Raw genomic sequence first — 25,404 nt, forward strand, 5'->3', positions numbered from 1 at the left:
GGGTGGAATTACCTCTCTCTAAATACAGTCTTGTCGGAAGTAAAATCCCAGTCAGTTTATTATATATCAAAAGAAGTAACCAGTTTTTTTGCTTGCTTCTCTAAGAACCATAATCAGTTAATCATCTTCATTCTATTGCCTTAGTCTGGTCTTCTGTGATCTTAAAAAATGGGAAATTGGCCGGGCGCGGTGGCTCAAGCCTGTAATCCCAGCACTTTGGGAGGCCGAGACGGGCGGATCACGAGGTCAGGAGATCGAGACCATCCTGGCTAACACGGTGAAACCCCGTCTCTACTAAAAATACAAAAACTAGCCGGGCGAGGTGGCGGGCGCCTGTAGTCCCAGCTACTCGGGAGGCTGAGGCAGGAGAATGGCGGAAACCCGGGAGGCGGAGCTTGCAGTGAGCTGAGATCTGGCCACTGCACTCCAGTCCGGGCGACAGAGCGAGACTCCGCCTCAAAAAAAAAAAAAAAAAAAAAAAAAAAAAAAAAAAAAAAAAAAAAAAAAAAAAAAAAAAAAAAAAAAATGGGAAATGATGGTGATTAATGAAGCTATTTGGATGATGATATTTAAGATGATAATTGCATTTAAATGTTATATTGTTTAAATTATATGCAAGTATCTGAGATCAAAGGAAACATAAAAAGCTCTATTGTCCCATAAGTAATTTCCAAATTCTGCTAGAAACGGTTAATATGTTTGTTCAGTTCTATTTACTTGTCCAGATTCTTGAATTCTGTTTGTGCAAACTGGACTTGAGGGGAGTATGTACAGACAGAGCAGTATTTCTGTGATTCCTCGGCAGTGTTCTCTTCAACAGTGCTTATTGCCAGCTATCGAAATGTGCAGTGTGTGTGTGACTAAGAGTGGATGAGTACTGTAACACCTTAATTACAAAATAAATAGTGACTGTCACTGTTGCTTTTTGTAGAGCTTTCTGACTCAAGTGCTTGGTTTCCTCAGATTTTTTTATTATTCGCATGAAAGAAAAAAGAAATCACTCCTTTGACATTCGATGGAGGGAAAAGGAAGAGCTAATTAAACTGTTGTGGAACATTATTATCCTCTTTAGTTTTACAGTGACAATTCTAATGCAGAGTCACTTCAACTGGCTTTGCAAATCAGAATTTGCTGGGCCCGTTATTATTTCTGCAAATTTACTGAACAAGTCCATTCCCAGGGATATTGAAAATGCAAAGTAAGTCCAGACTGAAATATCATTTATTTCATGAAACATTCATTAGCACTTTCAGTAGCTGAAGATAAAGGAAAAAATGTTTCACAGGGAGTCATGAGAGATTAATATATACAGATTTTTAAAAACAAAACACAGAAGTTTGAAAAACCATCAGGTATTGCTTTGAAAGGAATATAGAATTATATGGATTTTGATTGTGTTGAAAAATGGCTTAAATATACTGAGCTATTCACAGCCCTTGGCTTTTACTTTTTATGTGAGTTATATCTGAACAAAAATTTTATTATAGCCAGTGTTGTTCATGCTGCTATAGTTAAGGTTGTCAGCATTTCCATTACAAAGCCACTATTTCAGTTGGGGTTCATAACTCAGCTTTAGAAGTCACCCTGGGCTAAAGGTTGGCAAATGCCTTTTCAACCTGGGTAATGATGGGTATGAGTGTGAATAAATATGTAGTAAGCATTTAAATTAACATATATTACTTCTTATGTTATGAAAATTTTTAATTGAATAATATATTATGGTTCCCTGATTATAGAAACTGTCTGAGGAATGTTAGCTTTGTCAGTATAACTGATTCAGAGTTAAAGAAAACTTTTTTTCAATCTAATTAGTCCTTGTAGCCAAGAAACTCTGAACATATCTTGGAGCCATTAGCCAAACATTTCCTGCTATCAATGAGTGATGGCTTGTAAAAGGCACTCAGTAATATACTAACATTACTGCCAAACAACTGGTTAATTCTGTCCAAAGATTAGTGTGTGCCACGAGGATTGAAAAGTTAAACTGACAAGTTTGAGATTTTGCATACAACCATAGCCACATACACAGGTAGGTAACAGATTTTTAAAAATGAAAACCGGTTTCTTTTTAATTAATCTCACTTTTCTGGTTATAAAATTAACTATTTTTCCTAGTTATGAAAATTAAAATATTTTAGATTACTTAGTAAAAATGGAAGAATTAAAGAAAACATAAGAGTAAAGAATGAAATAAATTACCTATAATTTCTCAAACCAGTAATAATGACTGGTAACATGTTGATGAATATCCTTCTGATCTTTATATTATACATACACACAGATATGCTACAGGACTGCCAGCTTCATATGCCCACTGTGCAACAGCAGGCCAATACACTGACAGCAGGGTTGCAGCAGAGGAGTTTAATGACAAGGCGCCAAGCAAGGAAATGGGAGGAATTCTCAAGCCTTGAATTTGTTTCCTTGAGGGGTTCTGGGCAAGGGTGTTTCAGGGGATTCATAAAGGACGGAGGGCTGGAAAATTTGGTGTTGTGATCAGTGGGTGTAGGGCGAATGAAATCATAAGGATGCGGTAACTGCTTTTCTCCAAGAGTCAGCTTCTTACTGGGTCCACCCGACCAGCTTGATTCCCTAGTTTTGTTGATATGCAGAACCTTCTAAAGAAGCATCTCAGACAAAAGGCTTATCTTCTCACAATGTCTGAGATTTTATCTATAGAACAGGAAGAGAACAAAGAATCTTGTGACAAAGGCTATGTTATCCTGGGGTGGCAAGTAGAAACCAGTTGCGAGGAAGTGGGCCAAAGGGCAAGCTGGCTTAATGATTGCTGCTGCAAGCCTAGTTGGATTTTATTTTATTTTATTTTATCTTATCTTATTATTTCATTTTATTTTTCTTTCTTTTTTTTTTTTTTTTTTTTTTTTTTTGAGACGGAGTCTCGCTCTGTCGCCCAGGCTGGAGTGCAGTGGCCGGATCTCAGCTCACTGCAAGCTCTGCCTCCCGGGTTCACGCCATTCTCCTGCCTCAGCCTCCCGAGTAGCTGGGACTACAGGCGCCCGCCAGGTCGCCCGGCTAGTTTTTTGTATTTTTAGTAGAGACGGGGTTTCACCATGTTAGCCAGGATGGTCTTGATCTCCTGACCTCGTGATCCGCCCGTCTCGGCCTCCCAAAGTGCTGGGATTACAGGCTTGAGCCACCGCGCCCGGCTTATTTTATTTTTCTTAGACAATGTCATTAAATGATCTTGGGGAAAGTGTCAGACACATATATTGCTAAGGCATACTTTCCCTGGCAGCCCAGTATTCTACTGTATGGAATGTTTAACTTATCACCTACTGTTGTGGATTTCGAAATCTGGTTAATGATTTAACCTTAGTTACTTTGGAATAAAAATCTGATGAAACCTTTCAGCAGCTAGAGTTTGCTCAGGATCTTGGTCTTATGTCTGGTTTTAACCATTTTTAGGTATGCTAGTTACTGTATCCTCCAAATGTTAATAATTTATAATTTTTATTCCAAAAATAGATTAAACACATAGAATTTATTATATATTGATCACAGAGAGATATCATATACCAAACACTTAAAATTCTATTGGCATGGTTACATATTGATGCTTTCAGTGTAAATGGAGCAGAATTTAAAAATTAGTAAATTTGGAACATATGGAATGATCATTACCTTTGAATTCTTATTATTTTAACTTGAAGAGCAAGGGAAAAACTTTCTTGCAAATAACATTTCTCCCTTTAATTTTTTTTTTTCTCTCCCTGGGGAAGATGTAGTGGTGGGATGCAGCAGGGGATTCTCTGTAGGAACAGAATATTATTTAATATAGAGTTCCATGATCTGAAAGACCTGGATTTTAATCTCAACTCTGCTTTCTAGTTATGTATCTGATTTTAGGGAAGGTACATGACTTATGTGAGCCTTACTTTTCTCTTCCTTATGATGTAGATAATACTTGGATCAATGGTGTTATAAATATTAGATGGATTATTATATAAGAATTTACTTATTTGTTGATTGGCATATTAGCTGGTTCCAATTATGTAAAAATGATGAAACTATGTTATACTGGACTTCAAAAGCTTTTTTGTGGGTTTTTTGTTTTTTTCCTTGAGAAGTCTCACTCTGTCACCCAGGCTGGAGTACAATGGTACGATATTGGCTCACTGCAACCTCCACCTCCTGGGCTCAAGCAATACTCCCACCTCACCCTCCCAAGTAGCTGGGACCACAGGTGTGTGATGCCATGCCTGGCTAATGTTTTCTGTATTTTTGGTGGAGAAGAGGGTTTCGCCACCCAGGCTGGGAAAAGTTAAATTGAGTTTAGATTCATGCGTTAAGGCTAGGTAGTCATTGCCTACTCCTGAGCAGGAGAGTGATTTAATGAAAGTGCTATTCTAGGAAAATTATTCCAGCACTGGTATCAAAATATCTTTAAAAGGCGAGCAGTAGATGGAGGTACATTGCTTTTGTCTTTCTCTAAAATTCATGATTATCAATAAAAGAAGATTGTCTCATTACCTCTGTTTTAGTTAAGAAGCTGCCAGGGTTTTACCATTATGTTGCAGTTTCTAATCTTCAGGACTCATGTTATTCTTTAGTTCTGTAACATTATAGTCTCTTCATCTGTAATTCTTTTTATAAGAGATATTTGGAACCTTCTCATTCTGTCCTCCAAAGTTTAACTTTTCCTTCTTGTATCCATCTCTTAGGATCTCTTTATTATTCCTTTTTATATGACTTCTTAATAGCTCTTCTTAGTATTTCTTCTTAATATCTCTTAATATCACCTTAATATTATCAATGTCTTTAGAATTATCTTCCAACACACTAATTCTCTTTTTTCTCCCCACTAACTCTCTTTACCTGTATCTAGCAATCTTTTCAAATCATCTATTAAGAAGCAGTATAGTGTGGTGGTTAAAAGCAAAGACTTTGAAGCCAGACTTCCTAGATTCAAGTCATTTCTTTGCCACTTACTAGCTGGGTAATGCTGGTCTAGTTTCTTAACCTCTCTGTGCCACAATTTCTTCATTGGTAAAATGGATATAAGAATAGCATCTGCCTCATAGGTTTATTGTAGTATTAAATGAGTGATACATGGAATGAGTTTAGAATAGTACCTGTCATATAGTAAATTTTGAATTGTTCTGTTTTTATTCAGGTTTTATTATTGTAGTATCTATATTTTTCCTCCCATCCCCTCCCCCTCTCTTCTTCTCACAGAATCTCCCTCTGTTACCCAGGCTGGAGTGCAGTGGTGCAGTCACTGCTTATTGCAGCCTTGACTTCCCAGGCTCAAGTGATCCTCCCTGCTTTCGCCTACTGAGTAGGAGAGACTACAGGCGTGTGCCACCACACCCAGTTAATTTTTGTTTTTTGTTTGTTTTTGGTAGAGACAGGGTTTCGCCATGTTGCCCCAACTTGTCTCAAACTCCTGGGCTCAGGCGATAATATGCTGGGCTCAAACTCCCGCCTCAGCCTCCCAGAGTGTTGGTATTACAGGCATGAGCCACCATGTTCCTTTTATTGATGTATCCATTCTTTTTTTTCCCGTCTATTTCTTGCTTTATGATGCCCCTTGCTTTCTTCATTTCTTAGATCCTTGTGAACATATTTAAAATATTGTTATTCTGATATTTGTTGTTTCTAAGGTATGAATTTCACCCTTTGTTATTTCTGCTGAATTTGTATCACAGTGGTTTTTAATGTTCATCTAATTCGCAATTTCTTTACCGAGAGCTCACCTTTAGCAGAAGTTTTCTTTGGAAGTTTCAGATGCTATGGGTTGTAGAGGTACCATATGGGATGGTTTCAATTTTTCTGTGTCTTTCCTAAGTTTTATCAGTTTTTACATTAATTTTTCTTTCTTTCTTTGTTTTTTGTTTTTTTGTTTTTTTGTTTTTTTTTTGAGACAGGGTCTCGCTCTGCCACCCAGGCTGGAGTTCATTGGTGCGATCATGGCTCACTGCAGCCTCGAACCGCCCTGGGCTCAAGAGATCCTCTACCCTTCAGCAATCGCTCCCACCCCTACCTCGCCATAGGAGGGGCTACAAGCACATGTCACCACACCTGGCTGATTTTTGTATTTTTTTTAGAGCTGGGGTTTTGCCATCTTGCCCAGGCTAGTCTCGAACTTCTGGGATCAAGCAAACTGCCCACCTTGTCCTCCCTAAGTGCTAGGATTATAGGCGTGAGCCACCAGGCCTGGCCTAATTTTTCAGTACATGGTCTCCACACAGGTTGGTAAGGCATTGAAGTTTCACCTTTGTACCCATAGACTGATGTGGTTAACTTTTTCCCTGCTATCTTTCAGCAAGTGGCTGAAGTTTTCTAGACTTAGTTTTCCAGATGAGACCACCCTTCCAGGCAGGGTCTTAGCTTTATGCAGGTATCTCAGTTCCAGCTCCTTGTGTGCAAGAAGCTTGTGACATAAATTCTCTTCCCTATGCAGATATTAAAACTCTAGTCTCTATGATTATATTTAGTTCCTTATTCCTCTTAGCCTGTTGCCTTTAGTTCCCTAACGGAGCTTTGACTTTGAATTTCTATTTTGTTTCTGGCCCCTAGGAATTTGCCATTCTTAATTTTGAGTCTGGCTTTTTTCTTTAAGTTTTATACAGAATAATTTGAATAGTAGTAGCTTTTCACATTAACTTATTCACCATTGTGTTTCATAGAATACTGTCAAGAATGACAATGTAAATTTACCACAGAGATATTTCTTTAATGAGTAAATTGGCTCAATGTATACATTAATTGATTCATAAGTCTTTGAGGATCTCTGATATCAAACAAATAAGCAAGAGTCACTAAAATCAAGAATTTATTGAGAACCTACTTTAACCCATTTTTAAGGTCACTACTGTGTAAGTTCCATTTCAAAGCTAGTCTCAACCTTTAAAATACTTATAGTCTAGTTAGAGGCAAGCAATAAATACATGAAGTACAATGAAAAGAGCTAAGTGACAATGCAAAACAACCAATCCATAAAGCTGTAGATCAGAGTCATCTGGAACCTTATTCTGACAGGTCATACAACTGTACCTATGCCTATACCTAAGGCAAAAATACCTATTTCTTACTTCCTGCAGAGAAATTATATAAAATTATCTTTCCCCCAATCTTTATTGTCTGTCGGCAAAAGTGAGGCAGACTTATGGTTCTGAGTGAGCACTACTATTTAAAAGAAAAAAAGAAAAGGAAAAAAGAGCATGAATTGCCTTAGGTAAACTGTAATTGTGAACTCTGAGCCAAAGCAATGCATCAAATTTAGAAATGTATGTCTTCTTACACAATGACTTTACTATTTTCACATGGATGACTTTTAACTTTTCAGATAATGTATACCTATTATCAGCTTTCTCAATAAATTGTTTACATCATTGACCATTAATTCTTAGAAGTCCTTATTGTTACTTTTTTTGGTGTTTAGAAATAAATTAAAATTCTCTTCTTTGTTCTTTTACCTAGTAGTGTTTTACAACTTTTTGAAACATGAACGATGGGTTAGGATTTTCTACAATGAACGATAAGAAAGTTGGCTTAAATATATACACCACAAGGTTTGCCGTATGGTCCTCTGTCAAATATCTGTTCTCAAGATGTCCCAAGGCATCATAAAAAAACAAAATGGAAAACTGCAACAGAGGACCAAGAAAGAAATATTTTCAGGTAAATAGTAAAGCAGGGAGATGACACATTTCGTGCATTGTATTTCACTCTTTCAACAACTATGGATTGAATGCTGAATTTGTGCCAGGTATTTTATAAACTGGGCACTTGTCATACAGCAGTGATCTAAGCAGATGTGGTCACTACCCCTTGTCACAGTCTCATAGGAGAGATAGACAATTAATTATATAGCTATAGACTTAGTATGCTAGGAAAGAAACAGAGTGGATACAATAATGGGCAATAATACTATATGGTGGGTGCAGGGAGAGGCCTCCTTCTGGTAGTGTGTTCAGAGATAACTCCTCTGAAGAGTGGTCATTTAGGTGGGGACCTAAAGGCTGAGTAAGAGATTGAGGTATTTTCTGTTGGTGGGGTTAGAGTTTCTTGGGAGACATAAAATAGTTTCAAAAGAAGCATTGTCAGAATAAGAGTTGTTATATCTTAACCTGTGAATTTTACTTTTTTTTTTTTTTTTTTTTTTTGAGACGGAGTCTCGCTCTGTCGCCCAGGCTGGAGTGCAGTGGCCGGATCTCAGCTCACTGCAAGCTCCGCCTCCCGGGTTTACGCCATTCTCCTGCCTCAGCCTCCCGAGTAGCTGGGACTACAGGCGCCCGCCACCTCGCCCGGCTAGTTTTTTGTATTTTTTTAGTAGAGACGGGGTTTCACCATGTTAGCCAGGATGGTCTCGATCTCCTGACCTCGTGATCCGCCCGCCTCGGTCTCCCAAAGTGCTGGGATTACAGGCTTGAGCCACCGCGCCCGGCCGAATTTTACTTTTTTGTTTGTTTGTAAACATTTTATTTTACAACTGTACATACTCTGGTGCAATTTTGTGTTTTGGAGTTTTGTTTGTTTGTTTGTTTTTGAAACGGAGTCTTGCTCTGTCACCTAGGCTGGAGAGCAGTGGCGCCATCTCGGCTCACTGCAACCTCTGTCCCCCGGGCTCAAGGGATTCTCCTGCCTCAGCCTCTTGAGTAGCTGGGACTACAGGCACATGCCACCATGCCCAGCAATTTTCTTTTCTTTTTTTTTTTTTTGTATTTTTAGTAGAGATGCAGTTTCATTATGTTGGCCAGGCTGGTCTCAAAGTCCTGACCTCAAGTGATCCTCCCGCCTCAGCCTCCCAAAGTGCTGAGATTACAGGCATGAGCCACCGTGCTCGGCCCTCTGATGCAATTTGAGAATAAGCAAGTATAGCAAGTATAAGCAAAAGGCACAAGGTATTCTGCACAGTTAAAAGTGCAGCTGCTTAAAAACCATCCCGTCTTCTCTTCTCTTCTCTTCTCTTCTCTTCTCTTCTCTTCTCTTCTCTTCTCTTCTCTTCTCTTCTCTTCTCTTCTCTTCTCTTCTCTTCTCTTCTCTTCTCTTCTCTTCTCTTCTCTCTCTCTCTCTCTCTCTCTTCTCTCTCTCTCTCTCTCTCTCTCTCTGTCTCTCCCCACCCCTTCTCCTCCTCTTTTTTTTTTTTTTTTTTTGAGACGGAGTCTTGCTCTGTCGCCCAGGCTGGAGTGCAGTGGCCGGATCTCAGCTCACTGCAAGCTCCGCCTCCTGGGTTCACGCCATTCTCCTGCCTCAGCCTCCCGAGTGGCTGGGACTGCAGGCGCCCACCACCTCGCCCGGCTAGTTTTTTTGTATTTTTTAGTAGAGACGGGGTTTCACCGTGTTAGCCAGGATGGTCTCTATCTCCTGACCTCGTGATCCGCCCGTCTCGGCCTCCCAAAGTGCTGGGATTACAGGCTTGAGCCACCGCGCCCGGTCTCTCCTCCTCTTTTTTTCTTTCTCTCATACTCATCTTTCAGAATATTAAATGTTTCCATATTGCTTGGTCCCTTCCTACATCTTAAGAGAGATGTTAATACTATGTGTTCATTGAGAATAACCAAATAGATGTTAGCATTATTCTTTATTGAATTTTAAGTAAAATATTGGTTTTTCCTGTAAAACAATACATTTATCAAAATTTATCCTACCTTTATCAATCTCAATACATTTGTCTTTACATTAACTTTTATTAGTTGGCTATTGTCCTATGTATTATATGTTCAGTAATTATATAATATGGAACAAAAGTAAGATATCATTGCTGAAGCTGTTTTATGAAAAAAGAAAAGCCTTTGGCATTAATGTAATATATACTCCTGTTGATTAATGCTTTGAATGTCTTTCTGTGAGATATATACAATAATGCCCATAAAAATGATCAATTTTGATACCATTCTGATGCATTGAAGATGGTGAAATAAATGTTTTAAAAAGACTGGGAGATGTGAAAACCTATTTTTTGAAAGCAGGTTAGAATGTAATGCATACATGGGCAAATGAAAATAAAGGCATAAACACATAGAACTACAAGGGCTGTTGAATAGTATCTGACCCAGGTCTCTTCCCTCTAGAAGGACTAGAAAAAAACTTCTAGGCAAAACAGTTGTGTTTCATATTTTTTCAGTGCTGGTTAGTGAAGACTTTAAAAAAATCATTACAAAGTATTTCGTGGTTACAGAAGAACATGTAATAGATAGTATGTAAGGTATAAAGAATAGTGATAATTTAAAATCCCACGAACTTAGCACCCAGCTAAAGAAATACAACTTTATCAGTGCTGTTTAATGCCCTGTCTGTTCTGAGATCCTGTCTTCCTCCCCCTACTCCAAATGGAACTACTCTCCTGAACTCTGTGTCTATTGTCCCTTTGTTTTTCTTTATAGTTGTACCATATATTATGTATATGTAAATAATCTATCGTCTACTTTTCCTCAGTTTTGAATCTTTACATAAACAGAATTGTAAAATATGCCTTATTCTGCAATTAGTTTTTATTTTTCAGTAAACCTTATGTTTCTGAGATTGACCAATATTGGTGTGTGTATCTGAATCGAATTCCTCTGCCACATAGCATTTCATTGGATGACTATACCACAATTTACTTAGCCATTCTCCTGTCAATGTACTTGTGGTCGATCCCTCCACCAAGTCTTTTGTTCATATAAACAAAGCTGAAGAGAACAATCTTTTATTTTGCCTCCTGATTCTCATATGCAAGAATTTCCTCTAGGGCGCTATTCTCAACTTTTTTTTTTTATCTTAGAACCTCTTTACTCACCTAAGAATTGAGGATACTAGGAACTTTTGTTTGTATCTGTTAAATGTATCAATATTTATTCAATTTGAAATCAAAACTGAGATCATGTTAAAGCATCAGAATATATAAGCACACATTCCATTAGCCATCAAAGCAGTGGTGGGCACTTGAAACATGAATGGCATTGGAAAGTTTTGAGATATCATGTAGACTCTGGAAACTACTGTACACTCTTGCAAGAATGACAGTACAAAAGGCAGATTTCTTAGTACTATCATGAATGTAATTTTGATCTCACGGACCCGCTGAGGGGACCTCAGAGACGTGTAGCTTTCCTAGATCACACATTGAGAACTATTGTTCCAATTCAAATCTAAGGTTAGAATCATTAGGTCATTATGTCTCTTCAATTAGTAGATAACATCAAATATTTTTTCCAAAGCAGTTGTACTGTACCAATTTATACTATCAATAGCAGGATATATAAGTATTTCCTTTGCTACACATTCTAGCCAACATTTGGTCCTGTCAAACTTTGCCATTTTTGCCAATCTAGTGGTTTAAGATAGTGTCTCACTGTGGTTTCATGTTACATTTCTGTGATCACTAATGAGCTTCAAAATTTGTTTTGGCCATTCAAAAAGACAGTTAGGTCTTTTTCTGGTCTTTCTTTTGGGTTGTTAATCCTCTTTAAAGAAAATTATGTTAATTAGTTATTGAAATATTACAGATACAAGCCCATCGTCACTTATATGTCCTGCAGATATCTAGAAACGATTGTGGCTAAAATACCACTTTTAAAAATGTGCCTTTTAATGAACAAATGAACAGAATTTTAAAATTATATAGTCTTTTTTTTTTTTTTTTTTTTTTTGAGATGGAATCTTGTTCTATCACCCAGGTTGGAGTGCAGTGGTGCGATCTTGGCTTACTGCAACCTCTGCTTCCTGGGTTCAAGCGATTCTCCCAACTCAGCCTCCCCCTGTAGCTGAGATTACAGGTGGGTGCCACCACACCCAGCTATTTTTTTTTTTTTTTTGTATTTTTTAGTAGTGACAGGGTTTTACCATGTTGGCCAGGCTGGTCTCGAACTCCTGACCTCAAATGATCTGCCTGCCTCCTTCTCCCAAAGTGCTGGATTACAGATGTAAGTCACCATGCCCAGCCTATGTAGTCATTTTTATCAGTAATTTCCTTTAGCACTAAGACTTTGTGTTTTAAGTAACCCTTTCTACCTTCAGTTCATGAAGATATTTTTCTACATTTTCTTTTATTCCTTAAAACAACACTTTTTGATTACCTACTACTATCAGACTCAGTTTTAGGTAGTGTGGATATGGCAGTGAAAAAAATACATGAAAATAAAAACAAAAACAAAAAACCCTAGACTCTTAGAGTTTACATTCTCGATGCGGGGAGGAAAACAATAAACAAATGTGCATACAAGTATCTCTTAGTCTCTTCAGGCTATTATTACAGAATACTATAGACTGAATGGCTTAAACAACAGAAGTTTATTTCTCAGAGATCTACAAGTTGGGAAGCTGGAGATCAGGGTGCCAGCACGGTCTGGTTTTGGAGAGGGCCCTCTTCCTGTTTTATAGATGGCTGCTTCTTACTGTGTCTTCACGTGTCAGAGAGAGCAGACAGAAAGCAAGTGCTTTCATGTCTTTTTATAAAAGGCTTGCATCAGGTGGTTGACAATAACGAAATATATCCAGATTCTTAATATAATGTGAAGTTAAAAATTTGCAAATTGATTAGAATCCACCCTTATGACCTAATTATTTCCCAAAGGCCCTATCCCCAAATTCCATCACAGTAGGGACTAGGGTTTCAACACTGGAATGTTGGCAGGACATTCAGTCCACAGCAGCATGATTTTGTATGAAGGATAGTAATAAATGTTATGTAGAATAATAAAGTCAATGAGAGTGCAGGTGGTCAGAGGTGCGGTTCTGTAGGACAGAACAGCAAAACACAAACCTCCCAAGGCAATTATGTACTTGGAGAGTTCGAGGAAAAGGAATAAGTCCAGATAACTAGAATGGAGTAAGCAAGAGGAAGGATATTAGGAGATCTGGTTGATAACACAAACCCAGATCACCTAGGGCCTCCTAGGCCATTTTAAAGACTAGAGCTTTTACTTTGAGATGGTAAGGCATTGGAAAGTTTTGAGAAAAGAAATGGCCGGTTTTTAAAAGATTACTCTATCTCCTGGTTTGAGATAGTCTATATGCAAGCAAGGGACAAAAGAAGGGGAAGATATAGGAGGTTGTTTCAGTAATTGAGGCAGAAATGATGGTGGCTTGCGTCAGGTGGTGGCAGTAGTGAAAAAATGACTGAATTCTTTATATATTTTGAAGCTTTTATTTGCAATTGACCAGTCACAGTGGCTCACACCTGTTATCCCAGCACTTTGGGAGCCAAGGCAGGCAGATTGCTTGAGCTCAGGAGTTTGAGACTAGGCTGAGCAACATGGTGAGACCTCCTCTTTACAAATAATTTTTAAAGAAATGAACAGGGAGTGGTGGCACATGCCTGTGGTCCCAACCACTTGAGGGGTTGAAGTGAGAGGATCACTTGAGCCTGGGAGGTCGAGGCAGCAATGAGACGTGATCGTGCCACTGCATTTCAGCCTGGGTGACAGAATGAGACTCTGTCTCAAAAAAAAAAATAAGACAGAAGTACCCAAGACAAACAAAGATTTGCAAATTGATTAAATATGGTTTGTGAGAAAAATAGAATCAAAAATGGGTAATTCCTTTTTTGTTGTTTTTTGTTATTTTTTGACATGAGTAACTAGAAAGACAAAGTTGTCATTTAGAGAGATGAGGAAGATTGTAGGTGGAGCGAGTTTAACTGCAAGAGTAAGAAGTTATTTTTGAACATGGTGATTTTCTTATGTCCATGTTCACCACATAGGGACACCAAGAGAGCAGTTAGATATATGAGTCTGGACTTATGGGGAGAAGTCCAACCTGGACATATAAATCTGTGAGGCATTAGTGCATATAGATAGTCTTTGAAGCCATTAGACTGGATGAGATTACCAAAGGATTGATTATAGATAGAAAAGGGAAGGGACCTGGTGTGTGATCCATGACATACTATAATGTTTAGAGTTCTAGAAGATGAAAAGGAACCAACAGAGGGGACTAAGCAGTGACCGGGGAAATAAAATGGTATTTAAATCGTATCCTGCAAGCCATCTGATAAAGGTCTTTTTTAAAGAGAGTGATGAAACTTCTTAAATAAAACGAGGTCAAGTAAAATGAAGACAGAGAATTAAACATGAGATCTGACAACATGAGCCTGACAAGTCCTGTTTGGATACAGTGTTGGGGCGAAGAACAAGATTGGAGGAGGTTGAAGAGAGAAGGAAGGAATTGGTAATAAGAAGTATTTTCTTCTAAAGCTCTTACATTTTCAACATGTTCTTTAAATACATTGCTTTTTACCTGTTACAAAAGTAAATAGTGCTCATTGTAGATCATTTAGGAAAAACTTAAGAAAATATTTTATATGATCCAAACAACTAACTACAACTATAACCACTGTTAATATTTTGGTTTATAGCATTTGAGTCCATTTTTTTCTGTGCATTTTTATAAATTCATTTTCTAAACAAAAAATACATTGTAGACATATTTACATGATTTTCTTTTTTTTAATTTTATTTATTTTTTTGAGATGCATTCTCGCTGTTATTTAGGCTGGAGTGCAGTGGTGCGATCTCAGCTCACTGCAACCTCCACCTCTCCGGTTCAAGCAATTCTCCTGCCTCAGCCCCACAAGTAGCTGGAATTACAGGTGTGTACCACCACACCCGGCTAATTGTTGTATTTTTAGTAGAGATGGGGTTTGACCATATTGGCCAAGCTGATATTGAACTGCTGACCTCAGGCAATCCACCCACCTCGGCCTCCCAAAGTGCTGGGATTACAGGCGTGAGCCACCGCACCCAGCCTATTTACGTGATTTTCTCACATAAGAATATACCATGTTTATCTTTCCTTTGCACTAAATACTCCTTAGTATTTTTAATGGTAGTGTAGCATTATATTATGTATTATGGTTTATATGCAGCCAATATCCTATTATTAGGCACTTTTCAGCATTTTCTTTTAGAAACATTGTAGTGAACATTTCAACATGTAATTATGGTCTTTCATTAGCATATTCTTTTTTTTTTTTGAGATGGAGTCTCACTCTGTCGCCGAGGTTGGAGTGCAGTGGCGCAATCTCGGCTCACTGCAACCTCCACTTCCCGGGTTCAAGCGATTCTCCTGCCTCAGCCTCCAGAGTAGCTAGGGTTACATGCGCACACCACCACACCCAGCTAATTTTTGTATTTTCAGTAGAGACGGGGTTTCACTATGTTGGTCAGGCTGGCCTTGAAATCCTGACCTCGTGATCTGCCCACCTCGGCCTCCCAAAGTGCTGGGATTACAGGTGTGAGCCACTGCGCCCAGCCTCAGTAGCATATTCTTAAAGATTTTGACAATTAGCCCACTGGGATATGTCCAGAAGAGAAATACCCTGATGATGGTCGGTCTGCAAACCTTGTCATACATACAGAGGGCTTAGGAATAGTTGTCCATGTTGCAACAATTGTAAGGGTTCAGTGGAAGAGGAAAGATGCCCAGCAGCAGAAGGTATTCCTTATAGGGAAAGGGAGTTCTCTGACAGGAAGAGGCCTTATCCATAGAAAAGATATGGATAGAATTGCAGCAGTTGTTTGTATGTGCAGCAGTTTTTTAAATAAGAAACTTTCCATATTTTATTGAATTGTAGGTCATAAATGAAGGTTTTCCATATATCTCATAGGTACAAATATAAACATTGTATGCATTCTCAAATCAAATAAACACAATCTCATTTATATATGTATATGCATATCTGTGTTGTAGTTGAGGAACTTTATATGTTATACTAATAGTTTACTGAATATAAGTTTGAAATATTTTTCTAGAAGTAAAAAGTATTTTTAAATCAACTTAGAAGTCTATTTTCTGCAATAGGAATATGACAAACATTTTCTCTTTTTTGACCATAAACTACTTGAACCCTGTAGTTTTCCAGTAAGCTTACTATTTTAAGGAATGTGATAAATCAATTGCGAACCTTTTTGTTTTCTTTTTCTTGAGGCTCCTGTTGTGATTTCTAGCAAAAGGGTTGATGTAGATGGCATTTTACTTGATGTTGATGTTGCTTGGGATCAGAATTGACAATCAGGAGTAGTCTCTCAGTTTAGATTTACAAAAGGCCAAATAACTTGGATATCACTACTGCTTATAGAAACATCTCTATCTCTCTTCCTCCTTTTCAAATATTATACTCACTAGATCATTAATAAGTAAGAAAAAATGTTCTTTACACTCTCACATAGCCTCTGAATTTTTCCCATTTAAAATGCACTGCTTGAAAAATCAAGGAGAAACCAAAGCTTTAAATTTTCTTTACGTTTTAGATAATGAAAAGAGGGCTCAAATGAAGAGTTTAACCGAGGTACCTGATGGGACTCTTTTTATTGCATATAAAATAGAACTAATCATGCTGTTATTTAATAATCAAAATCTAAATATTTTGGACTGAAGATCAAGTCCCCTACTTTCAAACTATTTCCTAAAACTTCCCATTAAGGACTACTATATACTCTAGGTGAACTGAATTACCTTCTCTTCACTATGCCCAGAATACAGTTTTCTAGAAACTCTGACTCTGTGATATTCATGTCACGTAGATTTCCTATGTCCACGACTTTGAAATTCTAAATCTAATCCATAATTTAAGGTTCAGTTAAGTTGCCACCCTCTTCAAATAGGCTTGCTTTCTGGAATACCACAACTAAAAGTAAAATCTCTGCCATTGAACTTTATTTTCATATACCCAGATTCTACTACAGTGCTAAAACATAAGTAGGACTATGGACTAGTCACAGGGGCTTATGTCTATAATCCCAGCCCTTTGGGAGGCCAAGATGGGCGGATCACTTGAGTTCAAGAGTTTGAGACCAGCCTGGACAACACGGCAAAACCCTATCTCGACAAAAAATTAGCCGGGTGTGGTGGCGTGGGCTGGTAGTCCCAGCTACTTGGCAACTCAGAAGGTTTAGGTGGTAGGATTGCTTGAGCCCAGGAGGCAGAAGTTACAGTGAGCTGAAATGGCACCACTGCACTCCAGCCTGGGTGACACCGAGAGACCCAGTCTGAAAATAATAATAATATTTATGATTATGTTTAATTCTGATTTGTTCTGTTGCACTCTTACGATGCATGACATATGTAACAATTCCTAAATATGAGTCTTCCTCATGAAAATCACTAGCATATGTGGATACATACTTATATGTATTTTTGGCCTTTTGATTGAGTATTCACAAATCATAAGTATTCCGCTTAGGAGTACTGTGTTTTTTGTTTGTTTGTTTGTTTTTGTTTTTTTTTTTTTTTTTTTTGCGACGGAGTCTCACTCTGTCGCCCAGGCTGGGGTGCAGTGGCGCGATCTCGGCTCACTGCAAGCTCCGCCTCCCGGGTTCACGCCATTCTTCTACCTCAGCCTCCCGAGTAGCTGGTACTACAGGCGCCCACCACTACACCCGGTTAATTTTTTGTATTTTTAGTAGAGACGGGGTTTCACTGTGTTAGCCAGGGTGTTCTCGATCTCCTGACCTCGTGATCCACCCACCTCGGCCTCCCAAAGTGTTGGGATTACAGGCGTGAGCCACCGCGCCCTGCCGTAGTACTTTTAAAAAGGGAAAAAAGGGCTGGACCTGGTGGCTCAGACCTGTAATCTCAGCACTCTGGGAGGCCGAGTTAGGCAAATTATTTGAGCCCAGGAGTTTGAGAGCAGCCTAGGCAACATGGCGAAACGCCATATCTACAGAAAAAAGACAAAAAATAGCCGAGTGTGGTGGCACGCTCCTATAGTCCCAGCTACTCAGAAGGCTGAGGTGTGAGGATCACTTGACCCCGGGAGAAGTCGAGGCTGCAGTGAGTCATGATTGCCACTGCACTCCAGCCTGAGTGACAGAGTGAGACCCTATCTCAAAAAAAAAAAAAAAAAAAAGTGAAAAAAGGAGTTAAATAGAATAGTATCTAAAATAGCAGTTAAGCAGTAGAGTGACAGTTGCATTTATTAAGGATTTAGTATAGTACCTGGCACATAATTTTTTATATGCACTTATCTCCTGTATACTTCACATAAACCCTGATAGGTAAGGTACTATTATTATTCTCACTTTACAAATGAAGAAGCTGGAACTTGGGGAAATTATGTAACTTGCCTAAGTTCTCATATATAGTCAAAGTCCCCAGGCCTTTTAACCACTTTACTATGCTGAAAAAAAGTCAGAAGATGTAGCAAGAATATAAAGTTTTGAAATAAAGCCTTACGACACAGAAAGGAAAATGTTAGAAATTATACTTGGGTTTTAGGATTACATTCTCATGTGTGTTAGCAAGGAGGACGCTACTAGCTGAGTAAGAAATGATGTGTGCGCTTTATGACTATTCTGTGAAAGGATAGTCACCATAGTAGAGGGCTACATTAATATATCTTTAGTTGTTGTAGATATTAATGGGAGAAAAGGATTTACAAGAGCTTTCATAAAACAATTTGATTCCTTCATGCCTCTAAAGCTGTTTTCCCATGAAACGTTAAAATTGTAAATAATGATTTATCCTACTGTGGGGGTCTTCAGAAACCTAACTCTTGGGGTTAGGTTTCTACTGGTGAGTGTGTGTTTAAAAGAGCTATTAGTAAAACGGCATATACATGATTCCATTGTTTTGTTTTAATTATTTTTGATTGATCCTGCTTTCTAAGCTCCAAATTAGAACAACCCCTTTAAACATTTCTTAGGAAGAAGTAGCTGAACCAGTTTGACCTGACATTTGTAGACATCATCTTAGGGCTTTTCTCCCCTTAGAGGATAGTAACTTAGGACTGTATCAGTTATGTCTGGTAACTATATGCTATGTCTGTGATACTAGCATGCATTTCTATAAGGAAGGAAGAGATGGAGGGAGAGAGGAATTTGTTTTGAACACTGAAAATGTCTAGCCAGTGGATTATAATTACCATAATCACAGTTTTTGGCCTCTTGGATGAAAGAATGTTGTTAATGCCCATACTGCTAGCTAAGACAGTCATGTGCACACTGCATTATGATCCTATTTCCAATAGTTTCGGAAAATAGTTATAACAGGTTTCAGGCTTCTCTTTTGCAAAAAAAAAAAACTTTTATAGTGTTATGGTCTCAGAGGGAACCACTGAAGAAAATAATCATTAACATTTCCTCGAACACTAAATCCCCCGTTCTGCTCCTCCAATATCTAGTAGGCTGTCATCTGATATCAGCACTTATGTAATGTCACAATAGGTGGTGCCATAGTTCTATACTGCCTGACATTATAGGAAAAGATAAACTGTTATTTGACCAATTGAATAAAAAGAAGAAAAAATATAAAAAGTTTTCTGAACCCTGGTTTTAAGAAATTTATGAACAACTAAAAATTTCTAAAAGGACTGCATTTTTCCATTCTCTGTTAGTAAAATATCTCAGCTGCCTTTTGATTCTGCTAGCTGCGAGAATGGCAGAGTAGGGCCTGAATGGCAAATTATATTATTTGTAACATTAATGCCAACCTGTTTGGAGATTAATTACTATCTTTGTATTAAAGTACTGGTTGTGTTGGAATTGCTGCCTTTTTAAACTTCCCCCCAACCCTTGGTCATTTCTACTGACAATTTGCAGTAAAATAGCTGACAACTGCCTGTGATTAGTTTAGCCAGATGCTACTTGCTCTGGTAAATTCATTTTAAGCATTTGACAAGACTGCAAAGATTAGTGCCAGCTGAGTTTAAAATATTTTTACAGACGAATGATGTGTGAAAAGTCAGTTACTTTTCAGGTATATGATGACTATGTAAATTCACTGACAACATATCTTCTTTGGTGTTTATTTGTGAATCATTTATCTACTTTACAGAACAATTGGTAGAGTTATCCTTCACAGGTATGTTCAGAAGATGTCACCAAATGGAGTGCTTTCAAGTTTTTGTATGTTATTATGTTGTCCTATGAATTGCCTGTGCTCCAAGACTTACAGAATTGCAGGGTAAAGTTGGGAATCTCTGGAATAGAGAGTGAAAATAAAAGTGAGACATCTTTTCTTTAGCTACTTCTACCATTCAACATCAAGAAAGACACATTTTTCTTTGGAATGGCCATCAAATGCCTTAGTTACAGATAACATTGAACAATGATGAGTAGTTTATTGGTTTTTCACCTTTCCTTGTTCTTTGACCTCTTTTATTATTATATCTTTAGTCTTTCTCTTATGCCCTTTTTAAAAAGCATATATTATACTATAGAAATGTTTCCTATTAGTGATTAATGTGATAAATGTGATTAGTTGAATAAAGCAAATTTAAGATTCTAGATTTCATCTATTTCTTGGTATCCAGCAACACTGTCAAATACGGTTGTCCCTCAGTATCCACGAAGGATTGGTTTTAAGACCTCTGCAGATTCCAAGATTCATGGATGCTCAAGTTCTTTATTTAAAATGGTATAGTATTTGCATATAACCTATGCATATCCTCACATATACTTTAAATCATCTCTAAACTACTTATAATACCTAATACAATGTCAATACTATGTAAAGAGCTGTTGTACTTTATTGTTTAGGGAATAATGACAAGAAAAATAGCCTGTACATGTTCAGTACAGACACAACCATCCAATTCTTTTCCCCAATATTTTTGATTCGTGGTTGGTTGAATTTATGGATGTAGAACCCATGGATATGGAGGGTGGAGGGCCTACTGTATAGTTGTGTCTATAGGTTTTGAGTAGTTTCCTGTCCTTCACCCAGCTGGGTGTGACCTTGTCTATTAGAATCTTATATCATATACTGTTCCGGAATAAGCTCGAGATGCTATCTTTTCTAATATCATTTTACCAATGAGGAAACTGAAGTCCTACAATTTCAATAATTTATCAAATAGCACATAGCAAAAAAAGTGGTTTATATAGGATTGGACCCTAGTTTTCTTCACATTCCAGTGTTCTGTCCACTTTTTGGACTTTGTACATTTGAATTTCTTTATACTTTGCTTATTTCTTTTTTTTTTTTTTTCATTTTCAAGATGTATCACTTTATTTTCCAGCATGTGACAGTCACACAATTTCTGCAGTCAGCAACAAGGATTCCACGAGCTTTCCTGGAACCTACGGCCAGAAGAGTCCTGAGATTTCAAATATTAAGGCTTTCTCCACAGCCACAAGTCCCTTTGATGTTTGGGTTATTGAACACAAACTCACTGGATAATTTGTCTTCAACATAGTCCATTTCTGTTCCTAAAAGTGTTAGCTGTGCTTTCTTTTCAATGAATACTCTGACTCCATCTTGAATAACTTCTTCATCAGAATCTCCTTTTGTCTTTGTATATTCTAGAGTATAAGAAAGGCCATTACAGACCCTGGTTCGGACACCAACTTTTACACCTACATGCTCAGGCTTATCTTTAAGAAGTTGTTTTATCTTGTTTACTGCTGAAGGTGTCAGGGTGAGGGCTGCCCGGGTGGGCTGCAGCTTCCTCTTGCTCACAGCCCGGACAGTTGCCCGGACTAAGGAAGCCGACATCTTCGCCGTCCCGGCGCCCCGGTGCCTCGGGCCGGAGGTCGGCCACCTCAGCCTCTCTCCATGGACACGGCGGGCGCATTCATACTTTGCTTATTTCAAATTCCTCACCAAACTTACTGACTTATCCTTCTTTCATCTCCCCCTCCCGTAAAGTCTTCCTTTTTCCTTCATTACTGCATTTTTGAATTCATGTAGAATCTGTAATTTTCCCTTGCAGTTTTATTTCAAAATTCGGTAATTTTTTCTGCATCTCTTTTTTGTTATAGCTCTGAAAAGCCTACTTGGAAAAAAAACAAAAAACAAAAAACACCCTGCTAATTGGCTTTTCTTCCTGGTCTATTGAATAAAGCACTAGATAGGGAATAAGAAAACCTTGATGCATTTTCTTACCTTGACCAGTGACATACACACTCTGTGCTCTAGTTTTCTATTAATATCAACAAAGTGGTATTTCTCTGTACTGCAGAGTTATCAACCTGATTTAATTAAAAAATCTAGATATGGGCCAGGCACAGTGGTTTGCCCCTGTAATCCCAGTACTCTGGGAGGCCAAGGAGGGTGGATCAGTTGATCCCAGGAGTTCAAGATGAGCCCGGGCAACATGACAAAACCCTGTTTCTACAAAAATACAAAAAAAAGTTAGCCAGGTGTGGTGGTGTGCGCCTTTAATCCCTATAATCCCAGCTGCTGGGGGTGGGGGGCCTTGAAGGGGATGCTGACACAGGAGGATCACTTGAGCCCTGGAGGTCAAGGCTGCAGTGAGCTATAATCACACCACTGCGTTCCAGCCTGGGTGATAGAACAAGACCCTCTCTCCAAAAAAAATCTAGATATATTTGGGACTTTCTCAGAGAATCGTGCACAGAAAATAGAAAATGGTTTTACCATTTTAAGATATGGAAAGAAAAAAGATAATTGTTTTGATATTGATGGTTATTATTACTAGTTTTTAAAGACCAGTATACTCCTAGCTTTCCAAGACAGTGATGAAGCAATCCTGTACCTGTGACAGGTTTATATTTCTCTTTTTTTTTTTTTGAGATAGAGTCTCGCTATGTTGCCCAGGCTAGAGTGCAGTGGCGCAGTCTTGGCTCACTGCAAGCTCCATCTCCCAGGTTCAAGTGATTCTCCTGTCTCAGCCTCCTGAGTAGCTGGGATTACAGGCGCCCACCATCACGCCTGGCTAATTTTTGTATTTTTAGTAGAGACGAGGTTTCATCATGTTGGACAGGCTGGACAGGTCTATATTTCTTTTTGCCCTTATTTCACAACTGGTGTGGTCTGAATGTTCCCTAAAATTCATGTGTTGAAATGTAATCGTCAATGTGATAGTATTAAGAGGTAAGGCCTTTAGGAGATGATTAGGTCCTGAGGGCAGAGCCCTTATGGATGGGATTAGGACTCATAAAACAGTTGGAGGGAATGGGTTCATTTTCTTCCACTCTTCTGCTATGTGAGGATACAGATTTCATTCCTTCCATAGCACACAGCAATAAGCCACCATTTCTTGGAAGCAGAGTAGCCCTCACTAGACGTACAATCTGCTGGTGCCTTGATCTTTGACATCCCAGCCTCCAAAAGTGTGAGAAATGATTTTCTGTTGTTTATAAATTACCCAGTCTGTGGTATATTGTAATAGCAGCACAAAAATACTAAGACAACCATCCTATGCTTCAGATTAACCAGTATTTATCATATAACTTGTAAATTGATGTTAGTGGTGGTAATGGGATTACTAATGTGCATGTGGTACATGTTCATTGGTTCAATGTGAGGCTGTGATTCTATATTCTGAGTGTGCTTTTTTAATTACTTTAATTTCCGTGATATATGTACAGAACATGCAGGTTTGTTACATAGGTATACGTGTGCCATGGTGGTTTGCTGCACCTATTAACCCGTCATCTAGGTTCCCTCCCCTCGCCTCCCCAACAAGCCTCGGTGTGTGTGTGATGTTCCCCTCCCTGTGTCCATGAGTCCTCATTGTTCAGCTCACACTTATGAGTGAGAACATGTGGTGTTTGGTTGTCTGTTCCTGTGTTAGTTTGCTGAGGATGATGGCTTCCAGCTTCATCCATGTCCCTGCAAAGGACATGATCTCATTCCTTTTTATGGCTGCATAGTATTCCATGATATGTACCACATTTTCTTTATCCAGTCTGTCATCAATGGGCATTTGGGTTGGTTCCATGTCTTTGCTATTGTGAATAATGCTGCAGTAAACATATGTGTGCATGTGTCTTTATGGTAGAATGATTTATATTCCTTTGGGTATATGCCTAGTGTATTAGTCCATTTTCATGCTGCTGATAAAGACATACCCAAGACTGGGAAGAAAAAGAGGTTTATTTGAACTTACAGTTCCACATGGCTGGGGAGGCCTCAGAATCATCGCAGGCACTTTTTACATGGTGTCAGCAAGAGAAAATGAGAGAGATGTAAAAGTGGAAAACCCCTGATAAAACCAACAGATCTCGTGAGACTTATTCACTACCATGAGAACAGTATGGGGGAAACCACCCCCATGATTCAAATTATCTCCCACCAGGTCCCTCCCACAATACATGGGAATTATGGGACTAGAATTCAAGATGAGATTTAGGTGGGGACACAGAGCCAAACCATATCACCCAGTATTGGGATTGCTGGGTCAAATGGTATTTCTGGTTCTAGATCCTTTTGGAATCAGCACACTGTCTTTCACAATGGTTGAACTAATTTACATTCCCACCAACAGTGTAAAAGCATTCCTATTTCTCCATTGCCTGGCCAACATCTATTGTTTTGATTTGCATTCTCTAATTATCAGTGGTGTTGAGCTTTTTTCATGTTTGTTGGCCTCATAAATGTCTTCTTTTGAGAAAGTATCTGTTTGTATTCTTTGCCTACTTTTTGATGGGATTGTTTTTTTTTTCTTGTAAATTTGCTTAAGTTCCTTGTAGATTCTGGATATTAGACCTTTATCAGATGGGTAGAGTGCAAACATTTTCTCCCATTCCGTAGGTTGCCTATTCACTCTGATGCTAGTTTCTTTTGCTGTGCAGAAGCTCTTTAGTTTAATTAGATCCCCTTTGTCCACTTGGGCTTTTGTTGCCATTGCTTTTGGCATTTTTGTCATGAAATTTTTGCCCATGCCTATGTCCTAAATGGTATTGCCTAGGTTTTCTTCTAGGGTTTTTATGGTTTTAGGTTTTACATTTAAGTCTTTAATTCATCTTGAGTTAATTTTTGTATAAGGTGTAAGGAAGGGGTCCAGTTTTAGTTCTCTGCATATGGCTAGCCAGTTTTCCAAGCACCATTTTTTTTTTTTTTTTTTTTTTTTTTTTTTTTTTTTTATTATACTTTAAGTTCTAGGGTACATGTGCATAACGTGCAGGTTTGTTACATATGTATACTTATGCCATGTTGGTGTGCTGCACCCATCAACTCGTCAGCACCCATCAATTCATCATTTATATCATGTATAACTCCCCAATGCAATCCCTCCCTCCTCCCCCCTCCCCCCTCCCCATGATAGACCCCAGTGTGTGATGTTCCCCTTCCCGAGTCCAAGTGATCTCATTGTTCAGTTCCCACCTATGAGTGAGAACATGCGGTGTTTGGTTTTCTCTTCTTGTGATAGTTTGCTAAGAATGATGGTTTCCAGCTGCATCCATGTCCCTACAAAGGACGCAAACTCATCCTTTTTTATGGCTGCATAGTATTCCATGGTGTATATGAAGCACCATTTTTTAAATAGGGAATCATCTCTCCATTGCCTGTTTTTGTCAGGTTTGTTGAAGATCATATGGTTGTAAATGTGTGTTCTTATTTCTGAGGTCTGTGTTCTGTTCCATTGGTGTATATGTCTGCTTTGGTACCAGTACCATGTTGTTTTGTTTACTATAGCCTTGTAGTATAGTTTGAAGTAAGGTAGCGTGATGCCTACAGCTTTGTTCTTTTTGCTTAGGATTGTCTTAGCTATATGGGCTATTTTTTGGTTCCATATGAAATTTAAAGTAGTTTTTTCTAATTCTGTGAAGA

At 38.4% G+C, this 25,404-nt stretch overlaps 1 protein-coding gene and 1 pseudogene across 7 annotated transcripts in view; one reads left to right on the forward strand and one right to left on the reverse strand.

The window, feature by feature from the left end:
- DIAPH2 (diaphanous related formin 2) overlaps window positions 1-25,404 on the forward strand; it is a 923,693-nt gene that overhangs the window by 474,564 nt on the left and 423,725 nt on the right. The gene's annotated exons all lie outside the window — the stretch shown is intronic.
- On the reverse strand, window positions 20,873-21,456 carry LOC104656581 (annotated as a pseudogene). Its single transcript, XR_747147.2, has one exon. The product of XR_747147.2 is annotated as an iron-sulfur cluster assembly 1 homolog, mitochondrial pseudogene (transcript).

This window comes from Rhinopithecus roxellana, chromosome 7 (assembly GCF_007565055.1).
Source record: "Rhinopithecus roxellana isolate Shanxi Qingling chromosome 7, ASM756505v1, whole genome shotgun sequence".
Classification (NCBI taxonomy): Eukaryota; Metazoa; Chordata; class Mammalia; order Primates; family Cercopithecidae; genus Rhinopithecus; species Rhinopithecus roxellana.